Here is a 13,555-nt window from a genome sequence, read left to right as displayed (position 1 = left end):
GCTTGTTGTCAGAGGTGAAGGTCTGGGGTGCTGGAGTTCTTCTTATACACACCCACTAATTAACCGATCAATTAGTGAGCTCCGGGGAGGCTGTAAATTAGGATTGGGGGCATTATATGACAAGGTGACAAAACTTTTGTCTTGCCAAAATCTGACCTTTCTGTGTTCATTAAATGATCAGTATTTCGCCAGTGAAGCCAATTTATTTTCTTAAGAAAAACACATTTGGGAGGGTTTCAGCTTTCATAGGAGTCATTTCTAAAACCAATAGATGAATTTAAAGTCAGGTTATAAGCTTCTGATTCCACAACATGGATAAGCGACAGAACTTTTGTCAGGGACTGTAAGAGTTGAGTACAAGAGTTGGCGGAGCTTGTTTAGGGTGCTGTAGGGGATCTGGGACCTGCTGTTACATTTGCAATCAGAACTGAAGGGCAGAGTAGAAGTGTGGAGGGACAAACCAGACTCACACACAAGGCAACACTCACACCACTTCCTAGTCAGCAATAGTTTCCACAAACAATCCTCCTCCCTGAACCACGAATTCTTGTTGGTTACAACGAAAACCGGCAACTAGTGGAGCCAGCCCTCCTCCTTATACAGGACCCAGAACCATCCGATAGGATGATGGTAATGACCAACACCTGAGGTTCGATCCAAAGTACCTCAAGTATATTCTGAAGGCCAAAACTCTATGCACAAACAGAATGGTCTAATGGCAAGGAAATCACCAGAAGACCCCAGAACACTGGGTCAAATCCCCACCAGAAACACACAAAAATTTTATACAAGTATTCAGGTCGTGACACCTGCCTGCTGAGGTGTCAATTAGAGGGTTTATGGGGAGGTTAAAGTCACCACACAGAATGAGGTGATCCTTAGCGAAAGACTGGAGGGCAATCAGAGCAGAAATGAGGAAGGGGACCTGATTGGAGTTGGGCACGTACAGGTTAGCTATGGTATACATTGCTCCATATATTTCACAGACGATATAAAGGTATCTCGCATCCTGATCTATCAGGGAGTTCGATATCGTAACTGAGAGATTTATGTTAATAAAAAGTAGCTACCCCTGTAGTCTTACCCTGTACACTACTGCTGTGCGACCACAGAGGGAAGTAATGGTCTTTGATCATAGGCATACACTCCGCTAGAAAATGTGTCTCTTGCAGGCAGAGTATCTGTATTTTGTGCTTATGAGCATCATACAAGACCTGAGGCGACAAAAAAACAGAGGTGATCGATAAATGGGCGCTCACCTTATTATGTTGTGTGGGTCACAGCAACCTTGAGGGTGTGTCAATCAATGAGGACAGAAGGGGGTAGCAGCTAAGAAAAACGCCACGGGTACGTCAGGACAGCAACAATGGCGGCCCAGCGTCCTCCAAGGAACAGGCAGAAAGCAGCGCTCACCCTTGACAGGGCATCAGCATTTCCCAGTAATTTCCCTGGTCTGTATTCCACACTGAAAGAAAAATTCTGTAAGGACAGGAACCATCGGGTAACTCTAGCATTTTTGTCCTTATTCATCTTCATCCATGTAAGGGGAGCATGGTCAGTGACCAATTTAAACTTTCTACCCAGGAGGTAATATCTCAGAGCATCCAGCGCCCACTTAATGGCCAAGCATTCCCTTCCCACAATAGCATAGTTTTTCTCAGCGGGGGACAGCTTCCTGCTCAGGTACATTACTGAATGCTCCTCACCATTTACCACCTGGGACAGCACCGCTCCTAGACCTGCATTTGAGGCATCTGTCTGCACCAGGAACTACTTCCTAAAGTCAGGGGCTATCAGTACTGGCTGCTGGCATAGAGCTTGCTATAACCTCTGGAACACCTCCTCTGCCTCTGGTGTCCAGTGGATCATCACTGACTTCCCACCTTTCTTCAGGTCAGTGAGAGGAGCTGCAATAGAGGCAAAGTTTGGCACAAACCTCCGGTAGTAGCCCGCAATGCCAATAAATGCCCTGACTTGCTTCTTAGTCAGTGGTCTTGGCCAGTTCTGTATTGGCCTCCACTTTATTGATTTGGGGCTTTATTACCCCTTTGCCAATGACATAGCCCAGGTACTTGGCTTCCTCCAGCCCTAAAGCACATTTCTCAGGGTTGATAGTAAGGCCTGCCTCACTTATGGAGCCCAGTACTCCTTGCACCTTACAGAGATGACTTCCTCAGTCTGGACTATGAATGACCACAACGTCCAGGTAAGCCGCTGCGTAGTCACGATGTGGCCACAAGATCTGGTCCATCACCCTCTGAAAGGTAGCAGGAGCTCCATGCAAACCAAATGGCATAATCCTGTACTGGAACAGACCTTCCGGAACAACAAAGGCTGGTTTCTCTTTGGCTTCCTCTGACAAAGGTATTTGCCAGTAACCTTTTGTCAGGTCCAGTGTGGTTATGTACCTGGCATTACCCAACTTCTTAATCAGCTCATCAACCCTGGGCATGGGATAAGCGTCAAATTTTGAAATTTCATTCAGTTTTCTAAAATCATTACAGAACCTCCAAGTACCATTGGGCTTTGGTATCAAGACAATTGGGTTAGACCACTCACTTTTAGACACCTCAATCACATCTAACTCCAGTATACGTTTAAGCTCAGATGACACCACCTCCCTACGTGCCTCTGGTATTCTGTAGTGTTTGAGGTTTACTTTCCTCCCAGGTTCTGTCACTACATGGTGCTCTATCAGGTGTGTACGCTCTGGTAGATCGGAGAACTTGCGTCTATTCTTCTGCAGGAACTCTTTTGCCTCTTGTTGTTGGGGCACTGAGAGGGTCTCATTCACACGGACTGGAGGGATTGGTGGCAACGAATCACCCACCTCTGTATTTGAGGCCACCAAGGATTCCCTCTGGTTCCAGGGCTTAATCAAATTCACATGGTAGATTTGAAGAGGCTTCCTTTTCCCTGGTTGGTGAACCTTGTAGTTGACTGGCCCCACTTTTTCCACAATTTCATATGGGCTTTGCCATTTCGCTAAGAACTTGCTCTCCACAGTAGGCACCAAAATAAGGACTCTGTCCCCTGGGTTAAACTCTCGGACTCTGGCAGAACGATTGTAAATTCTGCTTTGGGCCTCTTGTGCTCTTTGCAGATGTTCTTTTACAATTGGCATGACTGTTGCAATGCGATCCTGCATTTGAGCTACATGCTCTATGACACTACGGTATGGGGAAGCCTCCGTTTCCCAGGTTTCTTTGACTATATCTAGTAAGCCCCTGGGGTGTCTACCATAGACTAATTCAAAAGGGGAAAAACCTGTAGACGCTTGTGGAACCTCTCTAATAGAGAACATCAGGTATGGCAACAGGCAATCCCAGTCACGACAATCTTTTTCTACCACCTTTTTAAGCATATGCTTGAGAGTCTTATTAAAGCGCTCCACTAACCCCTCTGTCTGGGGGTGATACACAGAGGTCTGTATGTGGGTAATATTAAACAGCTTGCATAGCTCTTTCATCACCTTTGACATGAACGGTGTGCCTTGGTTGGTCAGTATCTCTTTAGGTATGCCTGTCCTTGAAAACATATAGAATAACTCATGGGCAATACCCTTTGATGTCGTATTACACAAGGGAACCACCTCAGGATAGCAAGTAGCGTAATCTAAGACAACCAGAATATATTGGTGACCTCTAGCTGACTTGACTATTGGACCGACCAAGTCCATACCAATCCTTTCAAAAGGCAATTCAATGATGGGCAGAGGAATCAAGGGACTACGGAAATATGGGGCTGGAGCATGTACCTGACACGTACAGGGGCGTAACTACTGTGGTAGCAGCAGTAGCAGCTGCCACAGGGCCCGGGCCATTAGGGGGCCCGGTGACAGCCGCTACCGCTGCGGTTTTTTTTGTTTTGTTTTTTTTTAAAAGTCCGTTACGGGCCCTATTCACTTGCCGATCCTGGCTGGGCCGGGATCGGCAAGTGACACCGCGGGGCCCACAGAGGCTATCATTATACTCGGGGGTCTTTGCAGACCCCCGAGTATAATGATCGGCGCACCGGGAGGGGTAAGGTAACATAAAAAACAGTGTTACTTACCTCTCCACGATCCTGCCAGGCTTCCGTCATTCGTGTCTGACGTCTCTGACGTCACATGACCCAGGCCAGCTTCCCGGGTCATGTGACGTCTGACGTCATTAAAGCTGGACAAGAGCGGACAGGACAGCCGACAGGAACAGGTAAGCAACTGTCTCTGTTCTTTTAATGGTTTTAATCCCCCGGGTCTCCGATTATTATACTCTGGGGTCTTTTCAGACCCCAGAGTATAATAAATGTTTATAGGTGTCCACAGTGGGACATATGGGGACACTATGGGGGATAATACTGTGTGTGCAGGGGACACTATAGGGGTTAATACTGTGTGCAGGGGCACTATAGGGGTTAATACTGTGTGTGCATTGGACACTATAGGGGTTAATACTGTGTGTGCATTGGACACTATAGGGGTTAATACTGTGTGTGCAGGGGACACTATAGGGGTTAATACTGTGTGTGCATTGGACACTATAGGGGTTAATACTGTGTGTGCATTGGACACTATAGGGGTTAATACTGTGTGTGCATTGGATACTATAGGGGTTAATACTGTGTGTGCATTGGATACTATAGGGGTTAATAATACTGTGTGTGCAGGGGACACTATAGGGGTTAATACTGTGTGTGCATTGGACACTATAGGGGTTAATACTGTGTGTGCATTGGACACTATAGGGGTTAATACTGTGTGTGCATTGGATACTATAGGGGTTAATACTGTGTGTGCATTGGATACTATAGGGGTTAATACTGTGTGTGCAGGGGACACTATAGGGGTTAATACTGTGTGTGCAGGGGACACTATAGGGGTTAATACTGTGTGTGCAGGGGACACTATAGGGGTTAATACTGTGTGTGCAGGGGACACTATAGAGGTTAATACTGTGTGTGCAGGGGACACTATAGGGGTTAATACTGTGTGCATTGGACACTATAGGGGTTAATACTGTGTGTGCAGGGGACACTATAGGGGTTAATACTGTGTGCATTGGACACTATAGGGGTTAATACTGTGTGTGCAGGGGACACTATAGGGGTTAATACTGTGTGTGCAGGGGACACTATAGGGGTTAATACTGTGTGTGCAGGGGACACTATAGGGGTTAATACTGTGTGTGCAGGGGACACTATAGGGGTTAATACTGTGTGCATTGGACACTATAGGGGTTAATACTGTGTGTGCAGGGGACACTATAGGGGTTAATACTGTGTGCATTGGACACTATAGGGGTTAATACTGTGTGTGCAGGGGACACTATAGGGGTTAATACTGTGTGTGCAGGGGACACTATAGGGGTTAATACTGTGTGTGCAGGGGACACTATAGGGGTTAATACTGTGTGCATTGGACACTATAGGGGTTAATACTGTGTGTGCAGGGGACACTATAGGGGTTAATACTGTGTGTGCAGGGGACACTATAGGGGTTAATACTGTGTGTGCAGGGGACACTATAGGGGTTAATACTGTGTGTGCAGGGGACACTATAGGGGTTAATACTGTGTGTGCAGGGGACACTATTGGGGATAATACTGTGTGCAGGGCTTACTAAGGGACATAATAGAGTGCGGAGGAGGGGGTCAGTCGAGGTCTTCGGCATCGGTTTGGGGAGGGGGGGCCCCATGTCAAAAGTTCGCCACGGGGCCCCACCATTCCTAGTTACGCCACTGGACACGTAGGACAGGACGCAGAGTAGTCCTTCACTTCCCTGTACACGCCTGGCCAATAAAATCTTTGGAGAATCCTCTCTTGTGTTTTCTCCGCCCCTAGGTGTCCCCCAAACACATGATTATGGGTCATATCAAGTACCACACGGCGGTATGGCTTTGGTACAAGAAGCTGCTCCACAATTTCCCCATTACTTTTTGCAACCCGATACAAGAGGTCATTATTCATAGCAAAATGTGGGAATTGGTGGTCGGCGTCAGGTTCCTGAGGCACATTGTTAACAACTGTCACATTATCACGAGCATTAGCAAGAGTAGGATCTCTCAACTGTGCAGTACCAAAATTATCCGGTGAGACCTCTAATTCAGGTATATTAGGCTCAGGGGCTGGGGAAGAGACATCATCTTCCTCTCCAGCTAGGACCTGTAAAGGAAAGGGGTCACTCTCCTCATGCACTTTGGGCGTAGGCGGGGTTTCCACCTTTGGCTGTGTGGTTTTACCTTTTCCCCACAAATCCCAGAACAAAGGGAAATCACGTCCCAAAATCACATTATGTATAAGGTTTTTTTATAACACCCACTTCATAATAACCAGATCCTACTATAGTCTCTATTGTGACCTTGGACATGGGGTAATCCTTGACATCCCCGCGGATGCAACAAACACTCATACATTTGTCCGGGATAAAGTCCCCAGCTATCAAGCTGGCATGCACCCGAGTGACCAGGCTACCAGAGTCCAACAACGCCTGGACAGAATGGCCATTTACCACAACTTGGCAGACCTGAGACCCAGTCTCTAGTCCCGGTGCTGCAGCACAGACAGGTCTGGCAAATAATGATCGACGCCCACCAGCATCACAGTCCATTGGCTCAGAGGTGAATGGGCACTGGGCAGCAATATGTCCCCGCTCATGGCATCTCCAACATTGTGCCAGCCCTGGTTTCTCCAGCAGAGAGTCCCTTCTTCATCTGGTGGACTGCCTAGAAAACCCATCACGAGCTCTTTTCCCTCCGCTCTCAAATAACGGAACAGTCTGTCCGGGAGGTGCCCTCCGCCGGGTGTTCTTGGGGAATGGTCGCACTGTAGGGTCATCACGGAGTTCCGCCTCAGTCGCCAGGTATCTCTCCAGAAGGCTGATGAGCTGGTTGTCATCTTTGGGGTCTCCATGTCCAACCCAGCGCTGCAACGCAGGAGTAAGAGCTTTGGTGAACCGGTCAAGGACCACCTTCTCCACCATCTTTGCAGGGGTACAGGTGTCTGGTTCCAGCCACTTTTTCACCAGGTGAATCAGGTTGTACATCAGGGATCTTGCATGCTTGTCCATATGGTAGCTCCAGGTATGTACCCGCTGGGCACGAACAGCAGTGGTTACCTCCAGCCGAGCAAGAATTTCTGCCTTTAGTTTATCATAGTCCTGGACATCTTGCTGGCAAGGGTCATGATAGGCCATCTGGGCTTCACCGGTCAGATAGGGTGCAATGACGTCTGCCCAGTCCGTAGCTGGCAGTTTTTCCCATTCGGCCACTCTCTCAAACATAGTCAGGAAGGCCTCCACGTCATCATCTGGGGTCATCTTTTGCAAAGCTCTTTGCACAGCCCGCTTCTCATCTCTGTGCTCCACAGGTCTTTGTGGGCTAGTGACGAAAGTCTCTTTAAGGATAGCAATTTGCTCCATCAGCAAATGATTCGTTTGTTCTTGCTGCACAGTGAACTGCACGAGATGCTTCAGTATCTCCTCCATAGTTTGGGTTTGTATAGCGGCGGCAGCCTTCACCCAGGACATAAGAAAAAAAATTTCTCCAGCCAGAATTGTTACCTCACCTAGAAGAACAGAAATCCAAAAGCCAGTAGAATCACTCAGGACACAGCTCCAGAAATATGACTTCTTTCTTGGCTCTCCAGCCAAGCTCTGCCCACGGTGTTGCTGCTGGACAGAGCACTTTAAACACGCAAAAACGGCTGAACGGATTTGGATGAAATTTGCCACATAGATATTCTGTAACCTGGCGTAACACATCGGCTACTTTTTATCCCGGTAAATGACATGGCTTCACCACTGTTATGAATTTATGTTCACATACTATATTACATTGCTCTTGGCAGCAGCTTATCTCAGGATTATAGCAAGCTTGATGAAGTGTTTTTGACACGAAACGATCGTCGCTTTGCTCTGAATGACTTTACACCTCCTTCATGTATGCTGATTTTTTAAAGAAGATGTAATAAAGTCTTTTGTGGATTTTACAACGCTGTGGTGAGAGCCCTGCTATTTTTGTTATTTCCTGTGACTTGATCTGTTTTGCAGAGAGCACCACCTTACTCTAAATAGAGCAGCGTTCACCATCCTATTCACCCCTGGTCACATTTATAAGATTTTCTCTGGTAATAAGGAATGCCCTGTGCCATAGCGCCTCCATTGTTTTTTTCTTTTTGTGTTTTATCTCAGATTCTGATAAAGCTAGGTTTGTTATCTCTCTATGTAAACAGACAGCTAACCCTCAATGGATTCTGTACATGCATTTGCATATGATCTGCTCCAGGCAGTGCTGACACACTGGATGAGAAAACACCTTTAATCCAAATTGGCAGTTTGCTACTTTTAAACATGCCGGGAAAAAGAAAATATAATTTGTCGCAAAATTCTAAAACAGCGAGAGCTATGAAGGAAGCCAGAAGTTACAGAGTTCGCCTTAAGCGGAGCTCAGGGTATCATCGAAGCCAACAACACGCTCATTATATGGCGTCCCAGCAATCTGCTGAGATGCCGGAACAATCACAGGCACGGAGCGAGGAACAAGTTCAGCAGCAGGACAGCTTGAGAGCTGCCGAAACGCCGGAGCAGGCAAACCATCAACGGCAGTAATTTGCTGAATATAGGCGTATGAAGCCAACAACCCGCAGACGAAGTCGCGGGCAGAGGCTAGTAGGTCAATAATGCACTCATATACCTTTAGCAGTTTTGAGTGATTTCTGGGTGTCTCAGGGAATTTCCGCTAGATACATGTTACACACACAATTCAGATACATACATGTCACACGAAGACGGCTCCACTTCATACACGTCACACACAGACGGCTCCGTTACATACACGTCACACAAATAGCTCAACTACATACACGTCACACAAACAGCTCAACTACATACACATCACACACAGACGGCTCCGCTACATACACGTCACACACAAACAGCTCAACTACATACACGTCACACATATACAGCTCTGCTACATACACATCACACACAGACAGCTTTGCTACATACACATCACACACACAACTCAGTTACATACACGTCATATACAGACAGCTCCACTACATACATGTCACACACAGACGGTTCTGCAGAAACCTCTAATATGTGACTCTGTGACTCCTCCCACACAGGTGACATCATCACAGGTCCTTTTTCTCACTAGGATTTAGTATCTTCTGCACAGACCTGGTCATGTGACTCCTTGACTCCTCCCACACCTATGACATCATCACAGGTCCTGTGAGCAGACGGCTGCTGTACCCGAGGAGGTAAGTGCTCGCTCTCAGCCTCTCTCATACATTCAGTCACCTTCCTTGTGGCCCCCACACACTATAACATCCTCTTTGTGGCCCTCACATGCTATAATATCCTCCTTGTGGCCCCCACACACTATAACGTCCTCCTCGTGGCCCACACACACTATCATGTCCTCCTCGTGGCCCCCACACACTATCATGTCCTCCTTGTGGTCCTCACACACTATAATGTCCTCCTTGTGGCCCCCACACACTATAATGTCCTCTTTGTGGCCCCCACACACTATAATGTCCTCCCTGTGGCCCCCACACACTAGAACATCCTCCGTGTGGCCCCCACACACTATATTGTCCTCCTTGTGGCCCCCACACACTATATTGTCCTCCTTGTGGCCCCCACACACTATATTGTCCTCCTTGTGGCCCCCACACACTATAATGTTCTCTTTGTGGCCCCCACACACTATAACATATTCCTTGTGGCCCCCACACACTATAATGTCCTCCTTGTGGCCCCCACACACTATAATACTAACATACATACAGTGTGACAGGTCTCTGTAGTCTTTAATCAGTTACAGTAAAACTTTTTACTTAAAACTTCAGAAAAAGTCTCTTATTTTGTGGATTCCAGTAATTCTAGTGGTCTCAGGACTCGGCTGCTTTAAAGGGTTTTTTTTGAGGACCTCAATTTACCTTGATTGATCCCCCAGATTCTTCATCATGGACCCAGGGGTTCCGGTCTTTTTCCGAGGTCACATGATCAGAAACTATCCCTGACCCCCGCTCCTCTCCTGATCTCCCTGGTAATTTACCTGTGCTATGGGGCTGGCTTTACTATAGTCGGCCATAGTGAATTCCAATCTTCTTCCCATAAGACAACAGCTCTATTGGTAGATTTTATACTCTGAGACTCTTTTACAATTTAAGCGTCTTTCTATGAATCTCGGTTTTTGGTATTTGTTGCTAATGTTTATGGAGGATTCTTGTACCAAAGTCCTCCTCATTGTCCATGAAGCCGCCTCAGTCTGTGATGGATCCTCTGACTTGGTTTCACAGACCTCCAATGTTCTCGCTATACTTGGCTGTGAACCAAAGGATTAGGAGTTTTACACTGTTTGCAGCAGTGTTGCCAGTTGGTACGGTGTGTCACATGACCACTGCTACCTGTGATTCCAATGACCTCTTGTGACGCACAAGTTGGTGTCATTACCGTGGCCACTGATTTTGCCATAACAAGCTATCCAAGAAAGACCTGTTGGGGTAAGAAGGGACCCTGAGATTTGTTGTTGAGTTTCTAATTAGGTAATCAATACGAGCTTAGAGAATGCTCATGGACACGTGTTGTCTGCAGAATGAATTCTATTTATTGAGAAGTGTCAAGGTACAGTGAAGGAAATAAGTATGTGACCCCTTGCTGATTCTGGAAGTTTCCTCACTGACAAAGACATGAACAGTCTATAATCTTAAAGGTCAGTTAATTTTAACAGTGAGAAAATATCAAAAATAAAATCCAGAAAATCACATTGTATAAATTTTATATATTTATTTGCCCCCTACCAACCATTAAGAGTTCTGGCTCCTACAGACTAGTTAGACGCTCCTGTCTTATGTTGTCACCTGTGTAGAAGACTCCTGTCCACAGACTCAATGAATCAGTCAGACTCTCTACAACATGGGCAAGACCAAAGAGCTTACTAAGGACGTCAGGGAGAAGATCATAGACCTGCACAAGGCTGGAATGGACTACAAGACCATAAGTAAGACTATGCTGGGTGAGAAGGAGACAACTGTTGGTGCAGTAGTAACAAAATGGAAGAAATACAAAATGACTGTCAATAGACATTGAACTGGGGCTCAATGCAAAATCTCACCTCCTCGTGGGGTATCCTTGATCATGAGGGGGGGGGGGGGGCCTTGGTAATGACTTCAAGACAGCTGGAACCGCAGTCACAAAAAACCCCATTGGTAACACATTACGGCGTAATGGATTAAAATCCTGCAGTGCCCTCAAGGTTCCCCTGCTCAAGAAGACCCATGTGCAGGCCCGTCTGAATGAACACCAGGATGATTCTGAGAGTGATTGGGAAAAGGTGCTGTGGTCAGATGAGGCAAAAACTGAGCTCTTTGGCATTACCCCAACTCACCATGTTTGGATGAAGAGAAAGCTGCCTATGACCCAAAGAAAACTGGCCCCACTGTCAAGCATGGAGGGGGAGACATTATGTTTTGGGGGTGTTTCTCTGCTATTGTGAGAGGCGTCAAATACACCACACTTGCCCGTGTTTGACAACTTGTATATCCTGAATGAGTACTATTGTATATAGTTGCACACTGTATCCTGATTACATTATATTGTATGGATTAATACCTGGTATTGCCGTTTATCACAAGATACCCCTGTTTTACCCCCTGCTGTTCCTCTACTTATTGATAAAAAGAAGTTTTCCTCAGGAAGCTCTGATGTGGCCATGTTAGTTGGTCTCCTAGTATCTGTGAAAGGCAGAGATGCTGGGATAGGACCTGTCGCCATCAGCTCTAGAGAGCGTTCTGGCAGAACCGAGAACTGCTCTGGGTGAATAGAGACGACCTCTTCTACACTCCTCACCTTAGATGGGAGAAGATCGTGCAGGAGAGTGATGCTGGGGTGCAACGAAAGCCAGGCCTTGTGATGAGGCGCATCGGAACTTTGACTGAATGTATGACTGTCTAGAAGCACTGCTGCTCGCAGTGGAAGTGACCCCGCATCATCAGAAGCTGTTTCAGGTGGAAAGATCCATGACCCAGGTCAGTAAGCCTAAGCTCAGGTCTCCCATGTGGCGGTGGTCTACAGCGTGCACACAACAATACTTAGCTTGGCGCCAAAGTGTAGGATTAGGGTGTTAAGATAAGATAATCCTTTAATAGTTCCACAGTGGGGATACTCAGCATGTTACAGCTGCATAGTAATACAGATACAGGATAATACACAGTAATATATTACAGACGTAGGAACGCATATGCTAAGAAGAGAAGATATACTAGGAGTCCATAGCAGCTAAGGAACAGAAGAAGAAAGAAGGAAGACTTCATAGTCATAATCATTAGTTCTCTGTGCGGAGTGTCTTCGCTTGGTCTGATGTAGATTATACATCCTGGTCGCGGTTGGAAGGAAGGACCTGCGATAGCTCCTTCTCACACTTGGGATGAAGCAGACGGTCACTTACAGTGCTGCCAAGTCCCATCAAGGTCTAGCACTTTCTATGGACACTCAGTTCAGCCTGTTGCTATTATAGACAGTGTCTTCAGTTTATTATTTACATTAAGTACTCTGGATTCTTCACCATTTCCTGTTGCAAACTAACCTCGGAGGATCCTGTACATTTCCTGTGATATTACGAAGTCCATCAAATTGCCTGTTTCCACTTGCTCAGGATTGGACACTGATATTCCCTAGGTGTGATCAGGGAGGTCTGGGTTTACAGGTTTCTATAAGTTTGTTTCACTAGTAAGCCCGCTTTACACACAAAACACTTCCTTATTTATTTTCCCAATGGCAGAGCCGACTACGCATGCTTAGAAGCTTGATGCCCAGTGCCGGAAGAAGACGCGGAGAGTTGTGTTCCAGACGAAGATAGAGACATCGCTGGAGAGTTCTCCCTGAAGCATTGGGGAAGCCCTGAGTGCTGTTTGAGCGCTGGGGACCGCCCCCAATGCTGCAAGAGAACTCAATTGCGTACAGAAGAAAACAGGGATTTCTACCGAACGTTGGCATGGAGAAGACATCTAAAGGTAGGAGAAGAATAGCCTTTCTTAAGCCTATTCCTACATGTTAGGAAGAATAAATGCAATTTTAATGATTGAATCGCCCTAACCGTGGTCTTGGTAAAATACGTTTTTAGCTGAGCTGGTATTGGGTTGTTCTTCACGTCTGAGACTTTGCTGTTTGCTGGGGAGCCCACACCTGTCACGGTTTACACTGAGGGGACAGGACTACTTCACCGCATCAATGAGAGAATGCATGGAGCCATGTACTGTAAAATCCTGAGTGACAACCTCCTTCCTTCCGACAGGCTGGGAAGTCAATGGAGTCAATTGATACAAGATGGCGTATTAACTCTAACAGTCCTAAAAGTGGCTTTTAGTTGGGTTAAAGGGGCTCTATCAGCAAAATCATGCTGATAGAGCCCCACATATGCGTGAATAGCCTTTAAAAAGGTTATATTAAACTACCCCCCAGTTTTAAAATAATACCCTAAAAAAGAATGTGATCTACTTACCCATTGTGCATGGTGGGCGGGCATTCAGGGTCCGCCGTCTTCTTCATCCACGCCTTCTCTTC

This window comes from Leptodactylus fuscus, chromosome 1, assembly GCF_031893055.1.
Source record: "Leptodactylus fuscus isolate aLepFus1 chromosome 1, aLepFus1.hap2, whole genome shotgun sequence".
NCBI lineage: Eukaryota > Metazoa > Chordata > Amphibia > Anura > Leptodactylidae > Leptodactylus > Leptodactylus fuscus.
Note: the sequence above shows the minus strand (reverse complement) of the source record.